General features: G+C 34.8%; 1 pseudogene across 1 annotated transcript; it reads left to right on the top strand.

Annotated features, from left to right (window-relative positions):
• Positions 1 to 7,644: 7,644 nt before the first annotated feature.
• Positions 7,645 to 9,034, top strand: LOC308650770 (signal peptidase complex subunit 2-like; annotated as a pseudogene). Its single transcript has one exon. The product of its transcript is annotated as a signal peptidase complex subunit 2-like (transcript).
• The last annotated feature ends 5,760 nt before the right edge of the window (positions 9,035 to 14,794 follow it).

The following is a 14,794-nucleotide window of genomic DNA, read 5'->3' as shown; positions in this document are numbered from 1 at the left end:
TTTTTATTACTAAGTAGTATTTCATTGAATATATTCTATGACACTCTTGAGTTGAAAAAATTACAGACACGGAGAACAGATTAACAGATTAATTGCCAGGTGTTAGGAGTGGTGTTTTTAGTGGGTGGGTGCAATGTGACTATGGCTATGAAAGGTTAGCACAAAGCATCCTATGGTGGAACTGTTACGGATCTTAACTGCAGTACTCATCACCCAAATCTACTCGTGATAAAATTGCATAGAACTAAACACACAAATACACATAAATACTTGCAAATCTGGTAAAATTTGAGTAAGATCAGCAGACTTTAGCGGTATTGACTTTCTAATTAGGAGATAGTACTTCACTTATGCAAGCAGTTGCCACTGGGGGAAAAATGGTTGAAACGTATATAGGAACTCTTCATATTATTTTCTATGACTGCAAGTGAATCTACAATTATCTAAAAATAAAAAATTTTGAAAATAATAATAGGCTGGGCATGGTGGCACATGCCCATAAACTCAGCGGCTCAGGAGACCGAGGCAGGAGAATAGCAAGTTCAAAACCAGCAATTTAGTGAGATCCTAAGCAACTTAGTGAGATCCTGTCTTAAAAATTTTTTAAAATAAAGGGATTGGTGATGTGGCTCAGTGTTTAAGCATCCCTGGGTCAATTCCTAGCACTACTACTATACTACTACTACTACTACTACTACTACTACTAATAATAATAATAATAATAATTAATAGATAAATTTAATAATAAAAAATAACAATAGAAACTGGGGAGTGATTCAGGAATGCCAGAGTAAGGAACTCTGAAAGTTCATTCTTCCATAAAAATGACAAGAATGCTAGCAAAGATTGTCAAAATCAGCATTTCATAACTCTGGAAATTAACAAAGATTTAATAATTTGACTTCAAGAAAAATAGCTAAATCCTGGTTAAGAACACTAGGTTTTATGGCATTCTAACTTACCTGTCCCCATTCCCCTCTCCCTAACTCTAGGGTAGATTTTAAAATGAAGATTCCTGAAATCATGGAGATAATAACCAACAGTTTGGCAGCCCCTAGAAGAAGCAGAATGTTGTTCTTCCTAAATCCTATTCCCAGATAACTGTGATCTTTAAGGTCCCCAAAACATCCCACTCATAAAACTTGTCTTTCTCTGACTTTACTCAGAGGTCATCCATTGTGAACAGCATTTTCCCCAAAGATATTTGTAGAAAACAGTCAGTTGCAATTGTTTAATATCACAACTGCCTGAGGCAGTGATAACAGCTGGGACATAAACAGCTAGCCATAAACACTTGAAAGGAAAAGCTAGGATATCAGATATTCATAGCAGGCTTTGAAAAGTTGACGAATTTCTGGGAAAATGATGGCCATACCTGCACATATAGGGCTGTTTGCCTCCTAGGAAATACCTGAGAAGGTTCTTAAAGCCCATCTCTGACTAACCATTAACTAACTCTGTGTAAGCAGGAAGCGCAGGTTAAGGCCAAGTTGTAAACTGCCTGCCTGAACTTTGAAGGCGTATCCCAGCAGGTGCACAAAACCCCTCAGCAAAGTTTTGTTCACTTACTGGTCCAAACATTTAAGGAAATATCTGAATAATTGTTAACTACATGCTAAGATAACTAAATAGATGTGCCAGTGCACACCCCCCTAACACAGATTTTAGATAATTAATACAGGAAATTCAATAACAAATAAATAGCAGCAGTAACAGCAATCCCTGGCAATCAAGAGAAATCTGATTTCCAAATTTACCACACTGTAAAACTTGCAATTTTCAAAGAAAAATTAGGAGAAATACAAAGAAACAAGAAAGTATGGTCCATACAAAGAACAAACAGTACACAATAAAATTGTCTCTGAAGAAACCAGATGATGGAACTAGGCAAAAACTTTTAATTAACTATTTTAAACTTACTCAAAGAACTAAATGAAATCATGTCTAAAAAAAAATAAAATAAAATACTAGCTGGGCATGGTGGTGCATCTACTCTGAGGAACAGAAAGAAAAAAGAATGAAGGAAAATGAATAGAAGCTCAAAAACCTGTAGGATGCCACTGGACATACCAACATATACATGATAGGAATTGTAAAAAGAGAGGCGAGAGAAAGTTGGGCAAAATGAATATGGGTGTCCCCAACTTACAATGGTTCCACCAATTATTTTTTGACTTTCAATGGTATGAAAGCAATGTGCACTCAGTAAAAACTTTTCTTTGAATTCTGAATTTTAATCTTTTCTCAGGTTAGCAATATGTATTAGGATACTATCTCATGATACTGGGAAGTTATGTATTTTTATTTGCTAAATCTGACAACCCTACAACAAAGACTTCACATTTTAAAAAATGGGAGCAAGGATTATTCTTTGTAGAAATGAGAATATCCCCATGTGCTTAGAACAAATTGTTCATATGTCAGAAGAATACAGTTTGAGATATCATTATGAAACGAACCTTAACCATAACTATGATCTTATGTGAAAAAGATAATTAGATAAAGCTAATAAAGAATAATATGAACTGAAACCCAATAAGCACCGCTTTTGAATATAAGTGAACACAAAGATTGTGAAATGCAATTCTGTAATTAAATGGAAAAAGTAGTTGAGCTTCAAAATATTTTCTAAAGAGTGTGCAAGATTATTGTACCCTTTGCACATCTAAGTCTTCTTCAAAATGCTCTTATTCTGCATATAGAAGAACTGTCTTTAACCTTGCAAGACAAAGCTTGAGAAAAATTTGAATTGTCTGTGACATGTCCTATGACAACTGAGGAGAACATATGTGCAAATTATATTTCTTGGCTGTATTTATTCAAAATATCAATGAGAATTGTTATGTGACTGAAGAACTGTTGGATATAGAATTCATCATGGCACTCCATTAGAAACTGACTTGTTTTTAAAAATCATGGATGTTTTAATACATACTGATCCAAACCAATCTGTTATCTCGGACAAAAAAATAAAACAAAGGATTTGCATTAATAGCATGTCTCTTACCATGAGGGATCACACATGGTGAAGCACAGAATGCTTCCTGGAAGTAGTGACTTACTTCTTACTTCTCAACACTCTCTCATGACTGGAACATGAACAGTTCTCCAGTTTATTTGATTGTTTTTGTCTTGGGGATTGACCCATAATTTAGGTTGTTGCCCTCAGAGAGGAAAAAATGGGTTTTGTTTTTAAATTGAACAATATTTATTGGAAACTTACTATAGGCTAGGCACTATTTGGGGGAATGTAAAAGACTAAGTCCCCATTATTATGGAACTTGCATTCTAGTGAGTGGATTGGACAATACCTGAATAATGAATAAACAATTAAAACAACCAGAAGTAGTATTGTGGCAGAGAATTTTACAAGGTAGTGTAAGAGAACAACTGACTGCCCTTTTAGGTTAGGTCATTAGGATGAGCCTATCTGAGGTGGTGAAGTTTGAGTACAGACCTGAATGAAAGGAGAAGGCAGCCAGGCAAAGATCTGGAAGGAGAGCTTTGGAGCAGAGGGAGTGGTGAGGCACTAATAGGAATGAGCTGAGCTGGGTGCATTCTGAAGGAAGAAACCAGCCCAGCAAAAGGGAGGCTGGTATGAGTTTAGGTTGTGGTTAGGCAGAGACTAAAAGGAATTTATTTGAAGTGTAAGGAAAAGCCATGGGACTTTTCAATTAAAAGTTACATAAATAAACATACTTCACATATTCGGTAAAGGTGAAGCTGGTATTCTAACAATGAGGAAAAAGTAAACATTTTGAAAGTAGTTTCGTAAAGTAAGCAAGGAACAATTTTTTTTTTTGTTTTGCTTTTGTTTTAAATAAACTAACCTTAAACTAACATCTTAAATATTATAACAGGAAATATTTGTTAAGCCAAGATTTCCCCCAAAATAAAGAATCTGACTTTTCATTGAGACAGATATAATTAAAAATGATGTCTTATTTTGAAATCTGACTTAACGTTTAACAATAAAGTGAAAATCTGATTCCTATTTTTATTTATTTGGATACTTAGAGTTTCTTTTTGTGTTTTGTTGTTGTTGTTTTGTTTTAAGATGGGGGTATTGCTATGCTGCCCAGGCTGGTCTTGAACTCCTGAACTTCTGGGTTCATACAACCTTTCTGCCTAAGCCACCTGAAAAGCTGGTACTTAAGTTTCACACTACTGCACCCAGCTACATGCTGAGAGCAACAGCTGAGTCGGAATGGCCCCTGGCATTTTGCCAATAGTATTGATTGACAGATGAGGCATTATTATCCGCCTAGGCTGCTACTTTGCAGTTCTCAGGCTACTTTGGAGTTCTCCTGGGGATTCCCGGGGATTCCCGGAGAGTTCCCATTGGTTGGGGAAGTGCAGGAGGAGGGATTTCCAGAGGATATTTCCGGCTGCTGGTTCCTGGACAAGCCGGGTGGCCTTCGGGAGGAGTTCCCGGGAGCGTGTGTGGAGCATGCTGGTAGAGTTCAGAAATAAAGTTTGTTCCTACCTCAGTGGCTCGTGATTTGTGCCCAGCCAGACTGTGGCAGCTACATACTTGTATTCATGTCTATCATATGTGAGAAAGTTTCTTCACGAAGACATAGATCTCAATAGAAGAAGTGTATGGTTGGCTCTGCCACCTAGCCAGAGGCTCATTTGCAGTTCCATTCAGCAATGGCACAAAGGTTTTTGCTAATATTTAATTTAGTAATTTTCTATCCCTCCTTACATTGCATAATTATTTTTACAAACTAATTGAAAAGTGAGGCCTTTAAAGGTTCTTTTTAATTAATGGATTTTGGAAGATTTTAAGCAAACTTTTAAAAACCCAGAAAAAAAGTTTTTATTAGGGATACATATCATTTTTGGTAAAGAAACAAAAAATCATGGAATTATTGAAATGTTTTCAAATATTCATGTCCACGGGTGGCTCCGTATTGTTTGTGCTTCTTTTTCACTCATTGTTAAAATATTGGTTTTAACCTTTAAAAGTCTTCATGGTGTTTTCAAATTTTTAAGAAAAACAAATTAGAATTTCTTCTTTTAAAATGTGGCATTTTACTGATCATCATTGTCATCACAAATAGAAATCAGAAAATTTAATCCCAAGAAAGTCACCCCAATGATGTAAAGACAAAAATATTAGAAATCTTTAAAATGTTTACAATTTTAACCCAGTCTGGTTTCATACGTATTTTGTGTTTTCTTATAAGAATAAATTCACATTTTACAAGCATTTCTTTCAGTATGGAATTAAAACATGGCATTGAAATGAAATTATATGTCAGGTAAAATTCAGTAACATCAATAGACAATATTTGGAATATGGTTAAACAGGTGGTGGAACATGGTATTGCTTAACCTCTGAAGAGTATGTGTCAGTATTCATGAATATTATATTTTTCTATTTTGCTCATCAGAACCAAGTTTTGAAATACATTTTCAAGTTAATAGTTAAAATTTTGGCTTGGAACATGGGCTTGTCATTTGATAGTTAAAATTGTGGCTTGGAACATGGGCCTGTCATTGACTCATCTACACAGGTATCCAGAAGAGTAAGGAGTAACAATGTAAATGTGAATGATGTGACTCTTTGATGTGACTCTTCTTGCCTGATAAATAGTTGCAGATGACATCAACTTTGATGGAATATTTCTTGTTCTGACATCTTTGTATTATCTTTTTTGGACGCTTAATAAATAAGCCCCTTATATTTTAAATCAGTTTTGTAATTCTCTGTGTGATTTCTTTTTTAGTCCAAAAGAATGGATACTGTTTCTTTATGTTCCAGTATTTGTTCTACATTTATGTTTTATTTTTCTTAAAGTTTTGTGTTATGGGGTTGGAAGCATGGCTTAGTAGTAGAGTACTTGTCTTGTGTGTGCAAAGCTATAGATTTGATCCCAAACACTGCAAATAAAAAGAAACAAGAAAATTTTGCCCAAGGAATGGTGCTGTCAGATTACACTTATGAAGGGCTGGTTGAAACCAGTGTGGGACTGGTTACTTGACTGAGTCTAGTTTACATGAAAGATGAAGATTTGAGGAGATGTACCAATGTGTCTAGTACAGGTTATCATGTATGAAAGTGAAAATTTATATTTAGAACACTTGGTGGCTGAGAATGGTCAAGGACACACTTGATTCTGTCCATTCACACTAAAATAAAATTTTTTTAAAAAGCAAATCAACAACAGAAAAAAATCCTCTCTTTATATCTCTCTCCATTAACAATGTAGTAGAGGGTAGGTCTTAGAATGTTCTTTAGTGTGTCACTAAATCCTTAACACTAGCCTTTTTATAACTTCTTTTTCACCTTATTTTTGCTTTCAATATTTATTTCAGTATGATTTCATCTGGATAAAAATGCTCTTTTGATGAACATATAGTGGTCTCTGGCTCAATTTTGCAATCTGTGCTGTCAGCCCTGGCATCAGGGACTGACAGTGGAGATAGTGACCAGGTTTGGGTGAGCAGTCAAGGGAAAGAACTGTAGCAGTTCTTGCCAGATCACTTTGACATCTTCATTCTCCTCCAGCCCTCATTTGAAATAGTGGCATTATTATAATTGATTCAGGGAAATGTGGTCTAAACAGGTACTTAGGAGCAGGAAGAGGGCAGAGAAAGTAAGCCCAAGAGGGATAAAATGTGGTTATTTTCCTATACCACAGAAACTTGGATTTTAAAACTCTCAGTTTGGCTTTCATCAAGTTACAAGTCATAAATAATCAAATTTCTTGAAACTTCACAAGTCAAGACTTACACATGTTGGACCAAATTTGCACCAAAGTGATTCTTATTGCCCATTACCAATCATTTATTGTACTGAGAGTGTCACCATGTTATTCACAACTCTGGTACTTTACAAAGAAATTCAGTGCTATCAAGTTCTTAAAAGGGATAATTTATAATTTGTATTCTTATCAGTAATTTTTATTCTACACTTCTAAAATTAACAAATGGCAAACCATTACTCAAAAGAAGAATCAGTCAGCTCAGCTTTCAAAGGAGATGAAGACTTGAATATATAAGTTAATCTTATTAATAAAAAAAATGAGCTAAAATACTTAGGAAGTCATTGGTCAAAAGACATCCTGTACTAAAATCATAAGGCAACCATAGACAAAGACTAGATTAGCATTTCAAAAGTTCAATTCTATTTTTCTTCCTCATGAGCAAATTTATGTAGGGAGAGAGGAAAAGGAGAGGAATATTTTCCATTCAAGTATCTAAAAACTACTGTAAATGAAGGGTATCTGGTTCATGGTAACGTGCAGTTTTCTCTTATAAACATGATTTTCCTTAAATGTACAGGTTTAGGTCAGAATCAATATCTCTTAATTTGAAATTATTAAAGTTCTAACAACAATGAACTATGTTTACCCATGATAATTCCTTTAGAATGCTAAAAATATCCTTTGCCTATGAAAATGTTGTTTGCCCCCTGGTGGTGAAATAATAATTATTATTATTATTATTATTATTATTATTATTATTATTATTATTATTCTATTCTAAAAGACTTTAATTATGGAGTCTTGGCCCTAAAATCCTTTCTGTGGTAAGAAAAAAAGAGCATTAGGGCTGGGGGTGTGGCTCAGCGGTGGAGTACTTGCCTAGCACGTGAGAGGCACTGGGTTTGATCCTCAGCACCACATTAAAAAATAAAGTAAGGCAGACAAGATGGCGGCGGCTGCGGCACAGGGCGGGAGAAGTGGTGGCGGAGGGAGTAGTGGGGCTAGTGGTGGCCCTAGCTGCGGGACAGGCAGCAGCCGCAGCGGCTTGTTAGATAAATGGAAAATTGATGATAAGCCTGTAAAAACTGACAAATGGGATGGATCAGCTGTGAAAAACTCTTTGGATGATTCTGCCAAAAAGGTACTTCTGGAAAAGTACAAGTATGTGGAGAATTTTGGGCTAATTGACGGTCGCCTCACCATCTGTACCATCTCCTGTTTTTTTGCCATAGTGGCTTTGATTTGGGATTATATGCACCCCTTTCCAGAGTCCAAGCCAGTTTTAGCCCTGTGCGTCATATTTCGTGATGATGGGGATTCTGACCATTTATACCTCATACAAGGAGAAGAGCATCTTTCTTGTGGCTCACAGGAAAGATCCTACTGGGATGGATCCTGATGATATTTGGCAACTGTCCTCCAGTCTCAAAAGGTTTGATGATAAATATACACTGAAACTGACCTTCCTCAGTGGGAGAACAAAGCAGCAGCGGGAAGCCGAATTCACTAAGTCTATCGCCAAGTTTTTTGACCACAGCGGGACACTGGTCATGGATGCATATGAGCCTGAAATATCCAGGCTCCATGACAGTCTTGCCACAGAAAGAAAAATAAAATAGCCAATTCTAAACGCAGCCCTCTTTCTGCTGGATCATGCTGAATTACTGGTTGGTTGGGGAAGAAACAGAACTTAAAATGGGTAAAGTAAGAAATGTTTAAAATGTCCCTTTTTTTGTCCTGAAATTTTAGTCTCTTCTGGAAAAATAGGATTTTCTAGCACAGATACGAGAAGTTGTAGCTCTTATTTCTAGCTGTAGCTTCCTTGGTCTGCTGATTGTGTTGTTTTGACTTGCTTTGGAAAAGCATTCTTGCTAAAAGCCGTATAAAACATTTTTTTTTTTTGTACGTAGTAGTACTTTCTATAGTATAGCTTTGTGCCATGCAGCATTTGAAGACTCAGTTTTAAAAAATTGTTAACCTGTTGCTGACTTCATGTTAATTTCTGTTTCAACAACTGTTTCCTGAAGAATTCAGGATACAACTTCTTGTGTATGACAGCTTTCCTCACACACCATTTTTGTGGGTGTGTATATATCTGACTTGGGGAAACTACAAAAAACCCCACAAAATATAGCTTTTAAATTTGTCTAAAAAGACCTGCCTGTTAAACATTTTGTGTTCTTAATCAATTGAAGAAGCCAGTGGCATTTTTAATTTTATATTGTCTGTTTTCCATAGTATATCCCTGTTGATTTGTTTGCGACCTTTATTAATTGCCATTTTCTAAAATTTTTTTCAATAAAAGGAAAGAAGATGTGAAAAAAAAATAAAGTAAATAAAATAAAGGTATTGTGTCCATCTACAACTAATATATATATATATATATATATATATATATATATATATATATATATTAAAAATAGAGCATTTTATATTGGAGGTATATAGGGATGAAGCTGAACCATGTGGCTTGGTAAAGTGGGCATATTACAAGTCATGTTTGGGTCAGCCCATTTAAATTTCTCATATCCTACCATTTGAAACTAAGCTTTCCTTAATCCGTTTCCATATTGATCATATTGTTAATTCAGTATTGTAAAGAAGGGTGCCTCCTTTTAGTAAATCTCATAATAAGCATGTACAAGTCTTGGAATTTCTATACATAACCTAATGCCTTATCTGAGGCCTGTTGATTGAGGTAAACAGTGACTCTGTACTGTTTTCTTTTGAATTCCAATTTGGCATCATAAACAATATTAGGACTCAGCAGCAGAAGGCCCAAACCAAGCTGTTCAGCCTAAAAAAATAGATGATGAAGAGTCTATTAAATTTTTCTTTTGCAGACTAATTGGAACCTTTGTATGTGAACAATCACTGTGCTCAGACTGAATGGAAGAATCTGTAGGAGAAAATATCCAGGTTGGCTAAAAGGAGAAAAATTTTAAGAAGTGATTCAAGTTACTACAAACCTTAGAAAAACTAATGATAACTCTCAAAATGTAGAAGATGTTAGAAGAAGTTTAAACATGGATTTTATTGTTATGTGTTACAATAAGTATTGTAAAGTCCACGAGAAGCAGAAAACAAGCAATGTGAAAATACAGAGCTACTTTACACAACAACAACAAAAAAATCACTGCATATAAAAAAAATCACTTCATCTTCAGTGACTCAATGTGAATATTTCCCCTTCCTTTGTTGGCTACATGCTCTTAATTCAGTATCTACTCTTTAAACTTAATCTGAATCTGGCAGGAAAAATCATGAATAATGTGTTTTTGTGAAACTAGAACAAAAAAAATCAGTTTTAAAATTAAATCAGTTATTATTTCATAGAGTTTTGTCTTTCACCATCCTGGACAAGAAAGTGGATGGATATATCTCTTGTGTAGTGAACAATCAAAGCCTATGTTATCTTTGAAGTCAACATTGAAACATTTACAAATTGATAAATTTTCTTTATGGAATCCTTAATGCAATGTAGGTGGAGATTTCCTGTAGTATGATATTAACATTTAAGTAGCTGTTACTATGTACTAGGCAGTAATTATCTTACCCACTTTCCAAAATACTCTTATGATTTTGAAACACGGTAGTATTATCTTAATTTTAGAAATGTGAAAGCCAAAACACAGAGATCCCTTAACTAGGAGAGCCAGGATTCAAATTTAATCAATCTGCCTCTAGAATCTGTGTTCTTATGCACTGTGAGATTATTTGAGTAAGTAGTACATTATTCAGAGAAGTGAAAACCATAGTGTCAACATGTTAGAAATAAATTTATTATTTATAACAGAGAAGATCTGTATTTATTTATGAAGACCTTCAAAATGATTAAAATTCAATACTGCAATTCAAAGAGGATTATTTTCCAAGGAGGCGCTTCCCCAAAACAATGTTTTTCTAACCTTTGTCAACTCAATATAAGTTTGTGAATGGTGTTTGAGTAAATAAATTACTGACTGAAAATAATGTTCCATTAAAGAACAATCATATCTTAGAACCATAATTCCATATATTTGCAAAACAGCCATACAGAGACTAATGAGAACATTTCAAGATTTAATGAGAGGCAGATATTCTAAGTCACAGAATGAATAAGCCACTTATGGTTATTTTAAGAGAGATTTGGTTTTTAGCTAGATCAGGTATTACACATTCAACTTGGATATAGTTAAATTTGATCTTACTGAAAAGTGAGGGCTAGACTACTAAATGTTTTATGTAAACCTCTTTTGGGGGCCAGGCGCGTTGGTGCATGCCGGCTTGGGAGGCTGAAGCAGGAGGACAGCAAGTTCAAAGCCAGCCTCAACAAAAGCGAGGCACTAAGTAACTTAGTGAGACCCTATCTCTAATAAAATACAAAAATTGGGCTGGTGATGTGGCTTAGTGGTTGAGTGCCCCTGAGTTCAATCCCTGGTTACCACCCCACCATACACCAAAAAAAAAAAAAAAAAAGGAAAAGAAAAGAAAGAAAGATACTTCTTTGGGCCCTACTTATCTGTTAAATTACCAATACTCTTTTGCATTAACCCATGGAGATTTGTGGTTATTATAATATTCAAGTTTTTATGAGATCAGAGTGTCCCTCGTTACATTTATGTGAGTTACCCATTCAACAGCTTAGATTCTCTTCTTTTCACTGCCAATGGCTTACTCTCCTAATGCATCTTCACCACACAATATCTTGATCGAACCTTAAACTTTCTCAATGCCATAACCTACAAAATATGAAATATAAAAAATTCCATTTCTATATGAGAGTAGATTTGCTCCCAGCTCACTTGCATAGGCACCATGTGGAAAACAATTTGATGCCCTCATTGAAACCCTCAACGCAGGTTTATGGTTATTTATGTAATTCCTCATACTTAACTGACTGTAACTCCTGAAATTGACTTAGCTCACTAATTGTCTACCTTCCTTCTTCAAGACATTAAAGGGTATAAATGATCTTTGAATTTACTGCCTCCACTAAGTTCCACAAGCTTTTTCTACAGTTTAATTATGATAAATGCTTAAGTTTGTTTTGTTGTGTTTATCCTACTTTAGGTTTGCTGAGCTTACTCTGTGTGGCTGATTTTTTCTTTCTCTTTTTCAAATAGCTCTTAGTGAGAAATATTGGACATACCACACAATTCATCCATTTTTAAATAAACCAATATCTTTTAGTTTCTGTACAAAAGTTATGCAACCACCACCACAATCTAATTTTAGAACACTTTCATAACCCTCAAAATGAATCCCTTTCCTATTTGTAATCAATCTGTAACTTCCCCTACCACCAACCCTAAGTAACCACTAGTCTACTTTCTAAGTTTACCTATTCTGGACATTTCATTTAAATGGAATCATATAATATGTGATCTTTTGTGACTGGATTTTTTCACTTGGTATAATTTTTTCAAGGCTCATCTGTGGCAAAGCATGTATCCACTCTTCATTTCTTTTTATTGCTGAATAATAATCATTGGGAATAATAACAATCCTATTATATGAATATAATATTTTGTTTATCCGTTCATTAGCTAATGGGTTTTTATTTGGGTTATTTTCAGCCTTTGGTTATTGTGAATAATGTTGTTATAAACATTTATGTACAGGTTTTTGTGTGGTCATATATTTTCCTTTCCTTGAAAATGGAACTGTTAGGTTATATAGTAGCTATATACTTAGCTTTTTGAGACACTGCCAAACCATATTCCAAAGGTGCTGCCACATTTTGCGTTCCCACCAACAATGTAGGAAGGTTCCAATTTCACCACGTGTTCACTGTCACTTTTTATTGTCTTTTTTTTTATAGCCATCCTAATGGATGTAAACTGGTATCTCACTGTAGTTTTGACTAGTTTTGTAATTATCAGCTATTTGTATATCTTCTTTGAAGAAATATCTATTCAAATGCTCATTTAAAAAATGAAGTTATTTGGGCTGGGGATGTGGCTCAAGCGGTAAGGCGCTCACCTGGCATGCGCGGGGTGCTGGGTTAGATTCTCATAAAAAATAAAATAAAGATGTTGTGTCGACCGAAAACTGAAAAATAAATATTAAAAAAATTTTCTCTCTCTCTTCACTCTCTCTCTTTAAAAAAATGAAGTTATTTGTCTTTTTGTTATAAGGATTCTTTATATATTCTGGGTGTAAGTACCTGATTAGGTAGGTAATTTACAAACATTTTCTCAATTTTCTTTTCCTTTCCTTGATAATACTGAATGTAACACAAACATTTTAAATTTCTTTGTGGTTCAGTTTACCTTTTTTAAAAAATTGTATCATTTATGTACTTGGTGTCATATCTAAGGAATTGTTGGCTAACCCAAGGTCACTGAGATTTATTCCTGTTTTCTCTTATAAGAGCTTTATAGTTTTAACTCTTACATTGAGGTCTATGATTAATTTTAAGTTTTTTTTTCAACCTATTGTTTTGTGTCTTTCATTCCTTCTATGATTCTTGGCTTTTCTCTTTTGAACTATTGCTTCTGCCTCATTCTCTCTTACCTCTTTTTCTAGGACTCCAGTTATACCTATGTTGGATTATTTGTTGTGCATTTTTTTAAACCCTATTCTGTTCTCTCCATTCTTTTTTCTTTCTGTGCTTCAGTTTAGGTGTTTCTCCCCCCTCTCCCTCTCTTTCTGCATTTCAACTTTAGGAATTCTGTTGTTTTCATTCATTGAATTCTTGATTTCAGATACTATATTTTTAAATTTAAAATTTTTCCATTGATTCTTTTTATGGATTCTAATAAAATTCTGTCCCTTTTAATCCATTTGTCCACTTTTTCTTCAATTTTACAATCTATTGCTTTATTCCATGTTAGTTATTTTACTGTTCTTAAGATTTCAGTTGGTCTGGCTTATCTGTAGGTCATCTGTTATCTGCTTTTTCTCCTCATTATTGGACAAAATTTTCCTATCCTTTTTATGTCTTATAATTTTTTACATGCCACATTTTTAAATAAAAAATACAGACAATATAGATATTATTTCTCTGTAGAAATGGAAAGAGACAAATGGGTTGAAAGTCTGTTTACTTCAGTTCAATCAGGGACGCAGTGGTTTGGGACTGGGTTGCAGTAAGACTTGATCTACTTGTGGTTTCTCTCTATTCTTCATGTGTGATTCCTCTGAGATTTCAATTGAGAGCCAGGAAGGTGACTATCTCCTCTGTCCTGGAGATTCAGTTTTGTCTTTGAGAGGTTTTAAACTTTGTTAGCCTCCTATTCATACAACTTCAGAAATATTTGCAAATGTCTAGAGTGGAGAGAATACCTGTGTATTCGAGACAGATTCTTCCTTCTGGTAGAGTTAGTTCTACATGCTGGTAGATTGTGGGGTGATTTTATTCTAGTTATTAGGCCCAGCCTCTCAACTTCCTCAACAAATGTCTTGTGGGAAAACTGGTTATATGTTTGGGGCTTCCTATGTTTCCAATCCATGACACAACTCACATGACTATGAATGTTTTTCTGATTTCTTTTTTTTCTACTCAGAACAAGCTTGATGGTACCAGGGCCAGAATCGGTGAATGTGACAGGCGAAGAAAACAGCTCATGGTGATCAGTTCATTAAGTTCAGGCATTAGCAAAAGAAGAGTCATTCAATGCATAGTTCCTTGTGGCATAATGACTAAGTATGTGAAGATGCCAAACTAAGAGTTTATAACATGAATGTCACTGTGATTTTGGCAGGGTCCTGGACCAGCAAGTACATCATCTCAGAGTACTCAGACTAGTGTTATTGGAACTGAGGAAAAGGAATCTTCAAGAGAAACACCTTATGTCAGTGAGAAGCACTATACTGAAGAGATGCCAATTTTGTGTCTGCTTAGCCCTAAAAAGGGATGGTCTCCGTGTAGATAGAATATGTCCCTGGCAGAACTTTGACAATATAAGGTTACAGATCAAGAGGGAAATAATAGCTCCCAAAAGATCAGGGTAAGATTCCTGGATTTGTGGCAATATGGTACCAGTTTCAAATGTTATGTTGCACTTCTTATTTAATCATCTAATGATTAAATAAGAAAATATGGATGCTAGGATGTTACATAAAAGTAATGCTTAACACCATAGCTTTCAGAT

The sequence above is a fragment of the Spermophilus citellus genome, assembly GCF_964194105.1.
Source record: "Spermophilus citellus genome assembly, chromosome: 6".
NCBI classification, from domain to species: domain Eukaryota; kingdom Metazoa; phylum Chordata; class Mammalia; order Rodentia; family Sciuridae; genus Spermophilus; species Spermophilus citellus.
The sequence above is the reverse complement of the archived record's forward strand: the minus strand, read 5'-3'. Positions and strand labels throughout refer to the sequence as shown.